Source organism: Thamnophis elegans, chromosome Z (assembly GCF_009769535.1).
Source record: "Thamnophis elegans isolate rThaEle1 chromosome Z, rThaEle1.pri, whole genome shotgun sequence".
In the NCBI taxonomy this organism is placed as follows: Eukaryota; Metazoa; Chordata; class Lepidosauria; order Squamata; family Colubridae; genus Thamnophis; species Thamnophis elegans.
The window spans coordinates 104,725,229-104,738,762 of record NC_045558.1 but is presented as its reverse complement, the minus strand read 5'-3'; positions in this window follow the sequence as shown (position 1 = coordinate 104,738,762).

Genomic DNA, 13,534 nt, shown 5'->3' with positions numbered 1-13,534 from the left:
CCATTAAAGTTTATAGTGGGAATTTATGAATGATTGGTTTTTTGGCAGGAACTTTGGTATGGAACCCAATGTCCTGGAAACACTAGGGCAGCTATAAGAAGCAAGTGATGTGTCTCAGTTTTGCTATCTATAAAATGGGGCTAAGTATAATGGTAATTATGTTTACACTCTGGTATTATTTGTAAAAATGGTGCAAAATTTCTTGCTTGAAATTTTTGGAAAGCTATTCCAATTTATAGCAGACAAAGTGGATCAATGATCTAGCTGAAATAAAATTTCCTATGTTCAACTGAGATTTCTTCCTTATCCTACCAGCCTTCCGGAAACTGACATATTAATAGCAAAGATGCTTGATTATGAAATTAAACATAAATGATTATTTCAGTAATTAGTCAACCTGGGTGCTTTTCCAGGTTATCGATTTCATCCTCCATAATTCTCAGTCCTATCATGCTGACTGGAAAATTCTTAGAGTTGAAATCTATACATCTGGCAAATGCCCACATTGGCAAAGACTGACCTGTATTAATCATTGATCCAAATCACTGCTGCTTCACAATAATTGTATAGATAGTCCTCTACTTACAATCATTTGTTTAGTGAACAATGGCAATAAAAAAGTGACTTATGACCATTTTCACACTTATGACCATTGCAGCATCAATATGATCAAAATTTTTATATTTGGCAACTAATTCATATTTATGACAATTGCAGTGTCCGAGATTCATGTGATCATCTTTTGTGACATTCTGACAAGCAAAGTCAGTAGGGAAGCCAGGTTCAATTAACAACTGTGCAACTGCAGTGATTCACTTAACAACTGTGTCAAGTAAGATTGTAAAATGGGGCAAAACTCACTTAACAACTGTCTTGCTTAGCAACAGAAATTTTGGACTCGCTTGTGGTTGTAAATTGAGGACTGCCTGTAATACATGCTGATGCATACCATAAATTGCTTCCCCACAGTTTCTATATCCATTCAGTTCAGGCCTCTCAACTTTCACCATCAAAATGCGTCAACTTCAGAATTCCTTAGGCAGCACAGCCATTACTAAGAATTCCTCGTGTTGAGGATGGCTGACTCGGTTCCTCGGTTGTGCCAATCTTGCCTTCAGTGGGGTTCTGTTGGGTTGGAGAAATGCCCGTGAGAGACCATTCCGTTCTTCTCCAATTTGGCTTTCACCACAATGCTAGGTTCAATGCTTCATGATTCTAGGGTTCCTGAGAGAGCAATTACCACTACCTCACATACTATGGCAGCTGTTAAATGGTGGCAGAAGCCTCTGCAGACCAAGGGTAAGACCTCGGGCTCAGCTTTTCACTGCCAGATCTGGAAGGGCATTTCTAGCAATTCTTTTATATGCATTTATTTCTTTATTTCCCCCTGTCCTCATTCTGATTCTTCCACATTTTAAATGATGCTTGGAAAAATGCTGATTCTGCCTAAATTGATTGGAACAGGGACAGGGCAGTGTAAAGGGGTGAAATTAACAGCCCTGATGGATCTATCTTAGTTAGTCCAGGATTCTGTGTGTCACACAGCGGCCATCCACTCAGAATTGATCTCCCTCTTCCAGGCTTCTCTAGCAATTGATCTCTAGGGTAGATTGCCCCGTATGCTGGAGGAAGCATGAATCTGTCTTCTTTTAAAACGATTAAATTGTGGCTATACCACATCTGACAGCTGCACACTCTGTAATTTAGCTAAGACTTTGTGTAATTTCACTGCACTGGTTCTGAAGCTTCCCTGCATTTGAATTCAGAATTCCCTTTTCAACTGGAAAAATTGACTAACATGGGTGACTTGGTTACTTGTACACCCGGCCACCTTTCTCTTGTTAGATTTTCCTTTCCTGTAACCAGAGCATATATTTTGTAAAGCAATAACTCCATCTGCTGGTAATCAAGCCTGGTGGGCCTATCATTTTAATGTCCTACAAGAAGTGTTCAGGGAATCCATTTGATTCACTTGACCATTGTGGGGACAGCAATGCATTAAAGCAGCTTTATATTTAAGTATTGACCGCAGCTCAAACTCCCCCCGCCTCCTTTTTGGAAGTATTTCCGTATGGCATTAAATACACACAGATCAGGGAAAGGGGTAATGCTGGGGACAGTTGGTGGGTGGATTCAAATAATTAAATGTTCTGTTATTGGCCTAGCAGGATGTCCATTTCGTCAATGTGGAAACCTATCTTCATAGCAATCTTTTTCTAATGTGGCCACGATATATTCTAGATTAGCTCATTAATGATTTGGGAACCATTATTCTAATCCACATTTTCTTCCCCATTTGCTTTGTAAAGAAAGCATGACAAAAAAACCTCTCCAAAATTTATTAGATTTACCCTATATTTCCATTCTTATTATTACCACAACCACCACACTTTGAGTGTGATGATTTGGGCTTTACTCTGTGATCAATACACAATAGATTTAGTGATCTACTGAGGTGGCCCTCTGAAGTGGATTAGATGAAGGAAACCATTGGTGTCTAAATGAAGCATCCATGTTTTTCGAGACGGGGCCTATAAAGATTTGGCTTTCTTGTCAAACAGCCCCACGTCAATCCTGTTTTATGTTTTTCCCTTCATGTAACTTCATTTTTGTTTTCTCCTGTGCTTAAGCCCTTTGCATTCCCTCAGTTTTGATCCTTCCATCTGTGTGTCCTCAAACTCAAATATAACATTTATCTGGCTTTTAATTCTTGCCTCCAGCATTTTTTTTGTCTCGGTAATTACAAGGGCTAGATTTTTTTTCTTCCTTTCTATAATATTAGTCATTAAAACACACCTATAATATACATAGTCAAATAAGAAATTATCCACAGAACAGTCCTCTTTGTTACTCTTTTAGCGACAATTTATTTAGGCACTTTCCTTTCTACATACATTTACATATGTTGCCAGTGAACAATATTAACATTTCTAAAATTTTTGCATATATATGTATATGTTGCATATAAATATATATATGTATGTATGTATGTATGTATGTATGTATGTATGTGTGTGTGTGTGTGTGTGTATTTAAAGCTGCATATACTGTGAAATAGAATTCCTTGGAGCTGTCATTTCCTGTGTTCTTTTTTTTCCTGTTTTAATTTCTTTTTTAAAAATCTTGCAGTTATCTTCCCCTTGAACAATCTGGTGTGTTTTTAAAACCAGAACCATTATTTAAAAGGTAAATAGTTAAGTGTCTATTTACTGTCTGTGCTAGACAAGTTTTCTCAAAAGTGTTGTTACTTCCAATAGCATCATATACCTGCAAATGATGATTTGTATCTTTTTTTTTAACATGTCTTGAAGGCTTGGCTTGGCAGAATATCCTCTTCTTTATAAGTGTTTCTTTCCTCTTGACGCTAGGCAAAAATGTATTCATTGTAGATAGCCAAAGGAGAAATTATCCAAGTTTTTCTATTTTGAATTATGTTTTATTATAATTGGATATTTATTTGTAAACAAGAGCAATTCACTGAATATAGGAATGTTTCAAGTTTATTGTGCATTATTGCCAATCACATGAACCTAATTTGAACTTTCAGTGCAAATACTTGATCTTTGCTACTCAGTTCTGACCTCATAGTTAGTTGCTCTTGTATTGGTTTGGGTTTTTGCAAATTATTCAGATCCGTGTTGATTTGTTCAGGCGCTTTGGAGTGGAGATGGTTTGTGGTTCCTATTCTCTTTCCAAAGTGCTTCTTCTATATTTCTACTAGAGCTTGGTTTGCCTACCCTTGTTTTTAAAAGTTATGTGATGTGCTCTGCTTGTTCAGTATCTATTTTCCTGGCTGTTTTTACCCCTGGTTCATTACAAAATGGCAGTGGCAGTCACAGGGGCCTTTGCAGAAGAGCATTAACTAGGGAGCACCAAATATTGTTCTGGTGAGAAGCAGAGATAAGTAAATTATGCTACCACCTAAAAGTCGTAAAAACAGGAACAGCCAAAAATATCAGTTTCTTAAAACAAGACACAGTAATTCAAGAAAGAATTTTGCAGAGCATTCATAGTACTTCTACATAGCTGCTGACTGCCATGTATAGAAGTGGCTTCATTCTGCTCCAGAAGATATATATGTGGTGTATCCTTCTTCAAATTTGGCTAAAGATTCTCCTTACCTAGTCAATGGGTGGATACATAAAAAGAAGCAGTTAGTCAGTGCCTTGCTTTCCTTGTTCCATCATGGTGTCAATTTTTTGCAGCAAGGAAAAATATTGTTTTAAACTTCTAGTTAGATACTACAGGGAAGTAGCCAAATTTTCCTTCATTTGCAATTGAGAACAAGTGAACCACAGCTTCAAAAAAGGAAGCAAGAATTCTGAGTAGATAGGCAGGATGAAGTGCCTGTTTTTGCCAATGAGAAACTCACAACAGCTTTAGAGGAATTACTGCAAAACTGATGTCATTGGATTTCCTTGCAGCTTCCCAAAGTCCATGCTTGAGATGTGGAATGTGGCAATGTCAATAATTTCAGACTGGTACAGTCTTGGGAGGGATCCTTATTGTCCACAATAAATAGATTAGATGGTATATAAATGAAAAAATATGCATAAATAAACATGATATTTATGGAGGTCCACTAGTTATAGATTTTGGGGAAAATAGGAGAAGGAAGGTGTGCTGGATATGTTCACCACCATCTCAATTATTTGTGAAAATAATAAAGACAGTCTACAAATAAATAAAATAAAATAATAGCTGCTTTCAAAATGTTCATAGGAATAATGGCAAAAAGTTGGATAATAATAAAATAGGAGGAGAATAGAGTCAAGAGGCAGGAAGTAAGCAAGAGTAGACATTGCAGTTGGCATCCATTTACCAGAAACTTTTATTCCTAAACCACATGATTTGAAATAAAAATGTTTGCATTAATGAACATCAGGATTTATACATGTTTGTGCTTCTCCAACTTCCACTGAATCATCCAACAACAATAGTCAGTTTGAAATTGCATTCTAACAGCATCTGCTGAAGTGAATACTCTTCCTCCCCAACTCCAGGATTAGATACTCAGCTCTATTCACTCCTATTCAGAATTAATTCAAACTGAGTTTAATGGGTCTTCAAGATATGGTTATATTGGAATTACTGATGAATAAGTAACTGGATTGGACACCCATTGTATGGAGCTCACTGTGGCTCCAAAAATAATTGTAAATCAGATAAAATGTGAACATTATTGATCTAGATCAGTAAAGAGGGATTAAGAACCAAAATTATTCCCTCCACTTCTTAATGTTTTCTATCTCTCCAAATAGTTCATCAGATCTTGTGTTGCCATTTTGGCCCTCTTTTTAAAAGAGAAAATCACACTTTTTTTTAGTAATTATTTGCATTGAAATGTACTTTCTTTGAGAACTCTGATACTGTTGTGTATTTTTCCTCTTGATTATATCTATTATAATCCTATAGCTACTAAATGAAACAGCTTCATCTTTGTTATATTTCTGTTTACAAATTAAATTTCAGAAAGAAAAATACCCCACAATGTTGTGCTTTTGTGTCTTCTTCTGACTAGTTGGCACTAATTTTTAGAAATCATGCTCTGAAATGTTGGCCCTTTTATATTTTCTTGGCAACTACCATAAATGTTCATGATGCTATCTCATATAATCATCCAGATACCTGCCAGCCTACATAATTTTCCATATCCCAAATGGAGAAATTAAATGGGATGTATTTTAACAATTGTGTCTTAGACATGGTAGGGTTTGAAAATCTCTCATGAATAAACTTCTAACCTATCCCACATTTTCATAATTTATTAAATTATATTCTGCTTTTCTAACTACTGTAAATAAACATTAAGGGAAATGTGCAAAAATAAAACATGGAATATAAAAATATCAAGAAAATTTGCTTAATAGCTCAGTGAAAGAATGCATTTTGCCATATTGCTAAATCCTGTGAGGGAGCATTGGGGTGGGTTCTATGCAGGGGTGGGTTCCTGCCAGTTCTAACCTCTTCTATAGAAGAGATCCCACAAATCTACAGTGCTGTTTAGAACTGATTCCAGCTCCCCCCCCCACCCATCTGCATATCATCAAGTTGAAGAGCGAGAGGAGGAATTCTGGGAGTTGAAGTCCACAAGTCTTAGAGCTGTCAAGTTTTCTAAAGGGTAGGGGTGCAAGGGTCTTGTAACTTGACAGCTTTAAGACTTACACACTTCAATGCGGGAGTTCCTGAGCCAACATGACTGAAGGAGGAATTCTGGGAATTGAAGTCCACAAGTCTTAAAGCTGTCAAGTTAGAACACCCCTGGGATTTTTTTTCTAAAGGGTTCAGGGTGCAAGGGTCTTGTAACTTGAGAGCTTTAAGACTTGCGTGCTTCAAATGCTAGAGTTTCTGAGCCAATATTTTGGTTGCTAAGCAAGAGCGTTGTTAAGTGACTTTCACCACATTTTACAAGTTGGCCATGCCCACCCAGTCACATGGCTGGCAAGCCACTCCCACCAAGTCACATGGTTGGCAAGCCACTCCCACAAAGCAGGCCACACCTACAGAAGAGGTTCTAAAAAATTTTGAAACCCATCACTGGTCCTATGTCAGTATTTCCCAGCCTTGGTGGCTTTAAGATGTGTGGACTTCAACTCCCAGAATTCTGGGAGGTGAAGACCATGCATTTTAAAGGTGCTAAGGTTGAGAAACACTGGCATTAGGCAGTGGACCACACAGAAGAACCCCATGTTTTGCATATCAGACAGTCAGCCTTTTTCAAATGAACCCTTCCTGCTGATCTAAGAAAGTGAACAGATTACCATTGGGAGAAGTGATCCTTCAATCAGGCCCTAAAACACAAAAAAACTCAATACTTTAAATTGTACCTGTTAGACAACTAGCAGCCAATGCAGGCACAATGTAATCTCCATGTTTTGCATTTGCATGCACATTTTGTTCCACATGCAATTTTCAGGCATTTCAAAAACAGACTCAGAAAACACACACTACGGATTCACAGTAAAGATTTCCCCTGTCCAGTTGTGTCTGACTCTATACGGCAAAACGCATCTCCGTTTCTTAGTGGAAGGAGACACTGTTGTCTGAAGATACTTCCTAAGGTCAGGTAAGTTGAGATACATGGAACATCGTTAATCTTCCCACCAAAGTGGTACCCATTTACGTACTTGTATTTGGGCATGCTTTCAAACTGAGTTTGCAGGTGCTGAGGCAATTAATGGGAGTTCACCAGTTTTATTTCTCTCATCTGTGCACTCCCTAAAACCACTATTCATTCTTCAGGACGTGGCAAAATTGTCTGGATGAACCAGCTGTGAGTTGGATGAAATTGAAGTTTAGGGGCATTTTAAATCTTAACACTGTCATATATTGGTTACGTCCTGCCATCAGGCTCTTCTCTTTGGTCCTTAAGGCATATAAAACTGCACATTCTCTTATCTTTAAGCCAAAAGATTAAATGTAATATCAAAGCATGCATTGTGTGGTACATTTTAACAGTTAAATTATACGGTGAAATATTAATCTCCCGTTTAGTCTCTGTGTTCTCCTCCACCTGAACAAAGAAAGCAACTCTCGTATTTTAAATACCAGTTTGTATCAATTCCCCAGAATGTTCTCTCCCTAAGGGATAAGTTAAAATCTGAGTTCCTTTTATATCGTGTTGATACTTTACTGTCTGTTGATTTTTTATTCCTTGTGGAACTACAACATAACATAGTCACTGAATAAAATGCTGTTTTATAAGAAACCAGGTTTATCCCACTGGCTCTAGTAAAGAAGCACAACAGAATGGATGTGGGCTCCTGCATATAGTATACAGGTAATCCAAGTTCATTCTCTTAGTGACTGTTCAAAGTTACAATGGCACTGAAAAAAGTAATTTATGGCCGTTTTTCACATTTATCACGGTTGCAGCATCCCCATAGTCATGTGTTCAAAATTCAGATGATTGGCAACTGACTCATATTTATGATGGTCCTGGGGTCATGTGATCTTTTGACAAGCAAAGTCAACAGGGAAGCCTGCTTCACTTCACAACTATGTCACTAACTTAACAACTGCAGTGATTCACTTAATAACTGTGACAAGAAAGGTCATAAAATGGGGCAAAACTCACTTAACAAATGTCTCACTTAAGTAATAGAAATTTTGGGCTCAACTGTGTGGGTAAGTCAAGGACTACCTGCAAATACAAGCCCTTTCAGGCTGTCTCCTGGCCCATCTTGTTCCTGTTCTCTCTCTCAAACTAGGCAGAGTGCCAAGCACATGGGGAAGTGTTTTGCATAATTACACTTGAACTTCGTTATGAAATTATGATGCCTTTATGTTTTGCAATTTCTGAACTACAATGTGCTCCCTTAATAGCATTGCCTTTGCTTTGTTACAATAGAGCAGGAGTCCCCAGGTCCCAGGCTGTGGCCCACTCCTGGGCCTTGAGCCTTTTGGACCTGGGCTGAGAAAGTGGCGGGAGAGCACAGGCACGCATTCGCACTTGCCAGTGACGTGCAGTCAGGGGAGGCAGGGGAGGCAGAGCCTCACCACTGTCATCATGAAAAGAAAAAAAAATGTAAAAGGAGAAAGGCTGAGGTAGTTGCTGCCAGAGTCACAGTGGCTGACTCTGCTTAGTGCTTAACTGTTTAAAAAAGCCTCTAAAAAAGTGCCCTCTACAGCTTTTGCCCACTTTCTTGAAAGTGGCTTTTGCCGCCCTGGCGCTATGTCCGACCGCCTCTATGTCGGACATAGCGGCGGGGCAGCCAAAAGCTGCTTTCTTTCTTTTTGCCTCACCAGCCATAAACCTCATCGCACGTCACTGGCACTTGCGCAAGCAGTAGGCAAGCACAGGCATGAGTGCTACATTTGCGCAAGCAGATACATGCAGAACAATCCCTCCTCCCCCCTTCAGCAATCCACAAAGCCAAAAAGGTGGGGAGCTCTGCAATATACGACTCCTATCATAATACTGATATTTCTGAATTTTCCAACAGTAGAAACACCTTTTATTTGCAGTGTACTCTTTAATATCAGGATTTATGAACTCAGATAATGCTGATCAATGTGTGAAGAAATTGCCTTTGCGATAGTGGTTTAGGCATCACCTAGTACAAGATTTGTGATTTATTTGCACAGCTATTTCCCTTTTGGAAATAGTGTTGATGTATATGCATATGGAGTATCTCTCTCTCCAGAGATTGCACTTCATTCCCGGTGTTTTTATCTAAATTACTACTTCTCAACCTTGGCAACCTTAAGATGTATGAATTCCAACTCTCATAATTCTGTGACTTGAAGTTCACGCTTCTTAAATTTGCCGAGGGTGAGAAACACTGATCTACATGGATTTAGATATAACCGCGGTTTTTGAACTGCATGGCAATGACGATACCCTTTTACTTTCTCTTTCAGCAGTTTCGGCATGAGGGTGATTTGATTAGCAGAGACACTAAAGATAAAAAAAATTTGTCAGCCCATGCAGAGAGAATAGAAAGGGCAATAGCATTTTTATTTTTAAATTCTTTATCTCTAGACCAGCAAACAAAAACTCTGCAAAATTTCTACAATAGACGCTCAAATGTTCAAAATGACCAAAAACAAAACCCTCACACCCCTTCTCTTACCCTTTTCTACCTATGCAGGCTTTGTTAACTGCAGCATAGGAAGATGGTGCTAGATTAATTATGCTTAACAAAGAGAAGGGCTATGGATGATATGAAAGCAGTCTTCCCATATCTAAGGGGCTGCCACAAAGAAGAAAGGGTCAACCTATTCTCCAAAGCCCCTGAGGACAGGGCAAGAGGTTAGGGATGGAAGATCATTAAAAAGAGATGCAACCTAGAACTAAAATGACATTTCTTGACAGTGAGAAAAATTAATCAGTGAAACAGCTTGCCTCTGTAAGTTGTGGATACTCAACCACTGGAGACTGGCCATTTGTCCAGAATGCTTGAGCAAGGGGTTGAACTAGAAAACCCCCATTTTATTCTATTCCATTCCATTCCATTCCATTCTGAATGATTCCTTACTTCCTGGATTCTTTTTTAATCTATGTGCCTTCAAGTCAATATTCACTTCTGGCAAGTCCATGCAATTTTCTTGGCAACATGGTTTGCCATTGCTTGCTTCTTGGGGTTCAAAGAGAGTGCCTGGCCTAAGGTAATCTAGCTGGCTTTATTGAAAGGGATGGACAAGAATACACTATCTCCAGCTTTCCAGCCTGGTGCTTCAACCACTACACTAAATCAACTTTCTTTTCAAATAATAGCACTTTTCATTCTATGGTCAGCACTTTACAGAATTTCCAAATGTTCTTCCTCTGTGGCATAAGGCAGTTGGAATGTCCACCTATTCTACATCCTTTTTCTAAACTGCTCACTGTCTCTATACAACCTATTTGCTCTTCAGCAAGCCTTTCTCCTAAATCTTTCTTCTCTAAATGCTCTTGGAAGGGATCCGTTGTGCCATTTTGGAGTCACCCAATACTGCATTTCCCACCATAAGAAAGATAAAAATTGGTTCTACCCTGGGGTGAGATTCAGCTGGTACAGAGTGGCTCGGGCGAACCGATACTTCCAGCAATCAGTTGGCCCCACCCCTGCACAAGTCTGTCCTATATTTCCTTTGTTTGAAGCCCAGCTGATAGGCACGGCAGAGCGGATTGCTGCACCTCAGCTGTTTTACTCACCGGAGCTGCAGTAGACGTTATGTTTCAGAGCTGTTTTCAAATGCACTGAGTATATGCAAAGTGCATGCTCAGCGAACCGGTTGTTACACTGGTTAAATCCCACCACTGGTTCTACCTGAAATGCCTCTTCAGGAAGATAGCCAGCTTGAATTTACAGATGATTCTGCTTTGAAACAAGTTGTAGATATTCTATGGGCGGGGGGGGGGGGCATTCTAATTATGAGACACTGAGCAGTTAACATTCAAATTGACCCCACAAAGCCACTTTCTAGGTAAATTCTATATATCCTTTAAGCCCAGAAGCTAAAGAAAGAATTAAATCAGTAACTGAAGTACTCATAGACCAGGGCATAATTGTATCCATTAGAAGCTCTCGCAGCACCCTCATCCTCTTCATTTAGAAAGGCAGTAATAAATAGCCCTTTATACAGGACCTAAAAATAATGAATTAATTGTAATGCCCACTTTCCTGTGATTCTGGACTCTTAATACTCTTCTGGCTAGCATCTCCCCACTTGCTGCTTGCTTTTCAGTCATTCATCTTTGCAGTCATACCCTGATTATCTGTTTCCATCTTCCCTCTAGGGCACATCTTGACCATCTTACATGCTTTAGAAAGTAAATGCAACCTTGCTTTTTCCATGTTGTAGTCCTCATGGATATAAGCAGTCTTCAACTTAGGACCACAATTAAGAACCAAAATTTCGGTTGCTAAGCAAAGCAGTCTGTTAAGTGTGTTGGCTGCTAAGTGAATCACATTATCATTAAGCAAATCCGGCTTCCCCCACTGACTTGACAGAAGCCAGCTGAGAAGATCACAAATGACAATCATATGACCCTAGGATGCTGCAATCGGGGTGGGCTGCTATCGGTTCGCTGGGTCCAGGAGAACCCCTAGCTAATGTTATGGCCGGTTTGGAGAATCTCAAATTCCTATCCCTGATTGGCTCCACCTACTCATTCCTCCCCTCCTCTCCCCTCCCAGGAGTCTCCATGCCTCCCAGCCTCCAGAGGGCCTCTGGAGCCCAGGGAAGGCAGTTTTTGCCCTCCCAGAGGCTTAAGGAAAGCCTCTGGAGCCTGAGGAAGATGAAAATTCCCCCCCATGGTGGTGCAGTAGGCCAACTAGGCCACGCCCATCATGGCCATGCCCACCCAGCAACCAGGCAGAAAACCAGTTGCTGACATTTTTGAAGCCCACCTCTGGCTGCAACCATTGCAAATACATGCCAGTTATCAAGCATCCTAATTTTGCTCAACTTGATTGTGGAGATGATGTCACAGTCATGAGTGAAGACCCGCCATAAGTCACTTTTTTCAATGCTGTTGTAACGTTGAATGGTAGTAAGTTGAGTCACTGTCCTGTGATTGATGTACATTTTTAATTCAAATCTTCCCCTTTAACCCAAATTAGATAATTATTTTCTTCGTTTGTCTTTGCAGGCTCCCAATACCTACTAGACACTTAATTCCTCATTAATCTGTAACTTTCTCTTGCTATGGCTAAAATAAGAAACTCTGGGGGTGGAAGGGGAGGGAAATGTTGAAGGGCTATAAAACTTGACCAACAAAAGCTGTCTCTTTGTGAGTCAGATATACTGACTACCTACCACACTGAAACCCAGATGGTGACTCTCTGGCGCTTTAAGGATAGGAATCCTAGATGTCTTTTTTTTGTTACGCAACCTGTAACTACACTAATTGGAAACAGTATAAGGTGAATTTAAGGTAAAGGTTTCGTTTAGAACTCACTAAAAACTAGTAATAAAAATTAAAGAGGTAGCAGCTGTAAGAAAACATTCCTGAGCCGACAGCTTTGCCTCCTCCCAGCTGGCAAAAGATTCGTAGTGTTAAGAGTGTATAAATGCATGTTTTCATGGAGCTTTGTGCAATGTATTTGTGTGAAGGTATAAATAGTTAAGCGTGACAGATGGAGCACATGAGGCCTTCTCTGAAGAGGCCATAAATGGGGAGAGATTTATTCCAGTAGGTTTCAACTTATGCAGCAGATAAAAGAATGGAAAAAGGAAGAGTCCAAAGTCAATTGAAGAGGTGGGGGGGACTTCTCAAAAATGTGAAATGGTTTCAAAAGAAAAGATGGGCTATAGGAACTAGATGAGGGGAAGATACTCAGGTAAAAAAACCATGAAAAGAATATTAAATTGAGTCTAGCCAAGCCATAGTGTGAAATTATAGAAACCATAGAATCTCCCTATATCCCACCACTTTCCTTCTCTGTTTCTGGAGTACTATACAGGTATTCCTTGAGTTACAACCGTTCGTTTAGTGACTGTTCAAGACCACCAGTACACTGAAAAAGTGACTTATGACCATTTTTCACACTTACGACCATTGCAGTATCCTCAAGGTCACAAAATCAAAATCCCACAGTCACACAGTCGCCTTTTGAGACTTTCTGACAATCCAGGATCATTTAACAACTGTGTTACTAACTTAACAACTGCAGGGATTCACTTAACAACTGTGGCAAGAAAGGTTATAAAATAGGACAAAACCCACTTATCAACTGTCTCACTTAGTAACAGAAATTTTGGGCTCAATTGTGGTCATAAGTGAAAGACTACCTGTATCTCCTTGAATAGAGATTTCAATGTGCTTTTACTATAAATAACTCACTTGCACATATAAGGTCAAGCTATGATGTAGTGATTAGATGCCCACTTCTTAGTTTCATCTGGATGACTCATTTTTTTTTCCTTTTGGATGATTTGCTCTTGAAAAGGACACAATAATGTTCCTGCCCAGCTTCTGGTTTTCTGAATTCTCTTAAGCTTCTACAACATCTGATTTGCAAATTCACCAGTTTTAAATTATAACGTGAAGTGCTAAAATTAATTTTCCTCAGGCTTGACTCAACTAGGAAATTTAGCAAGGCAC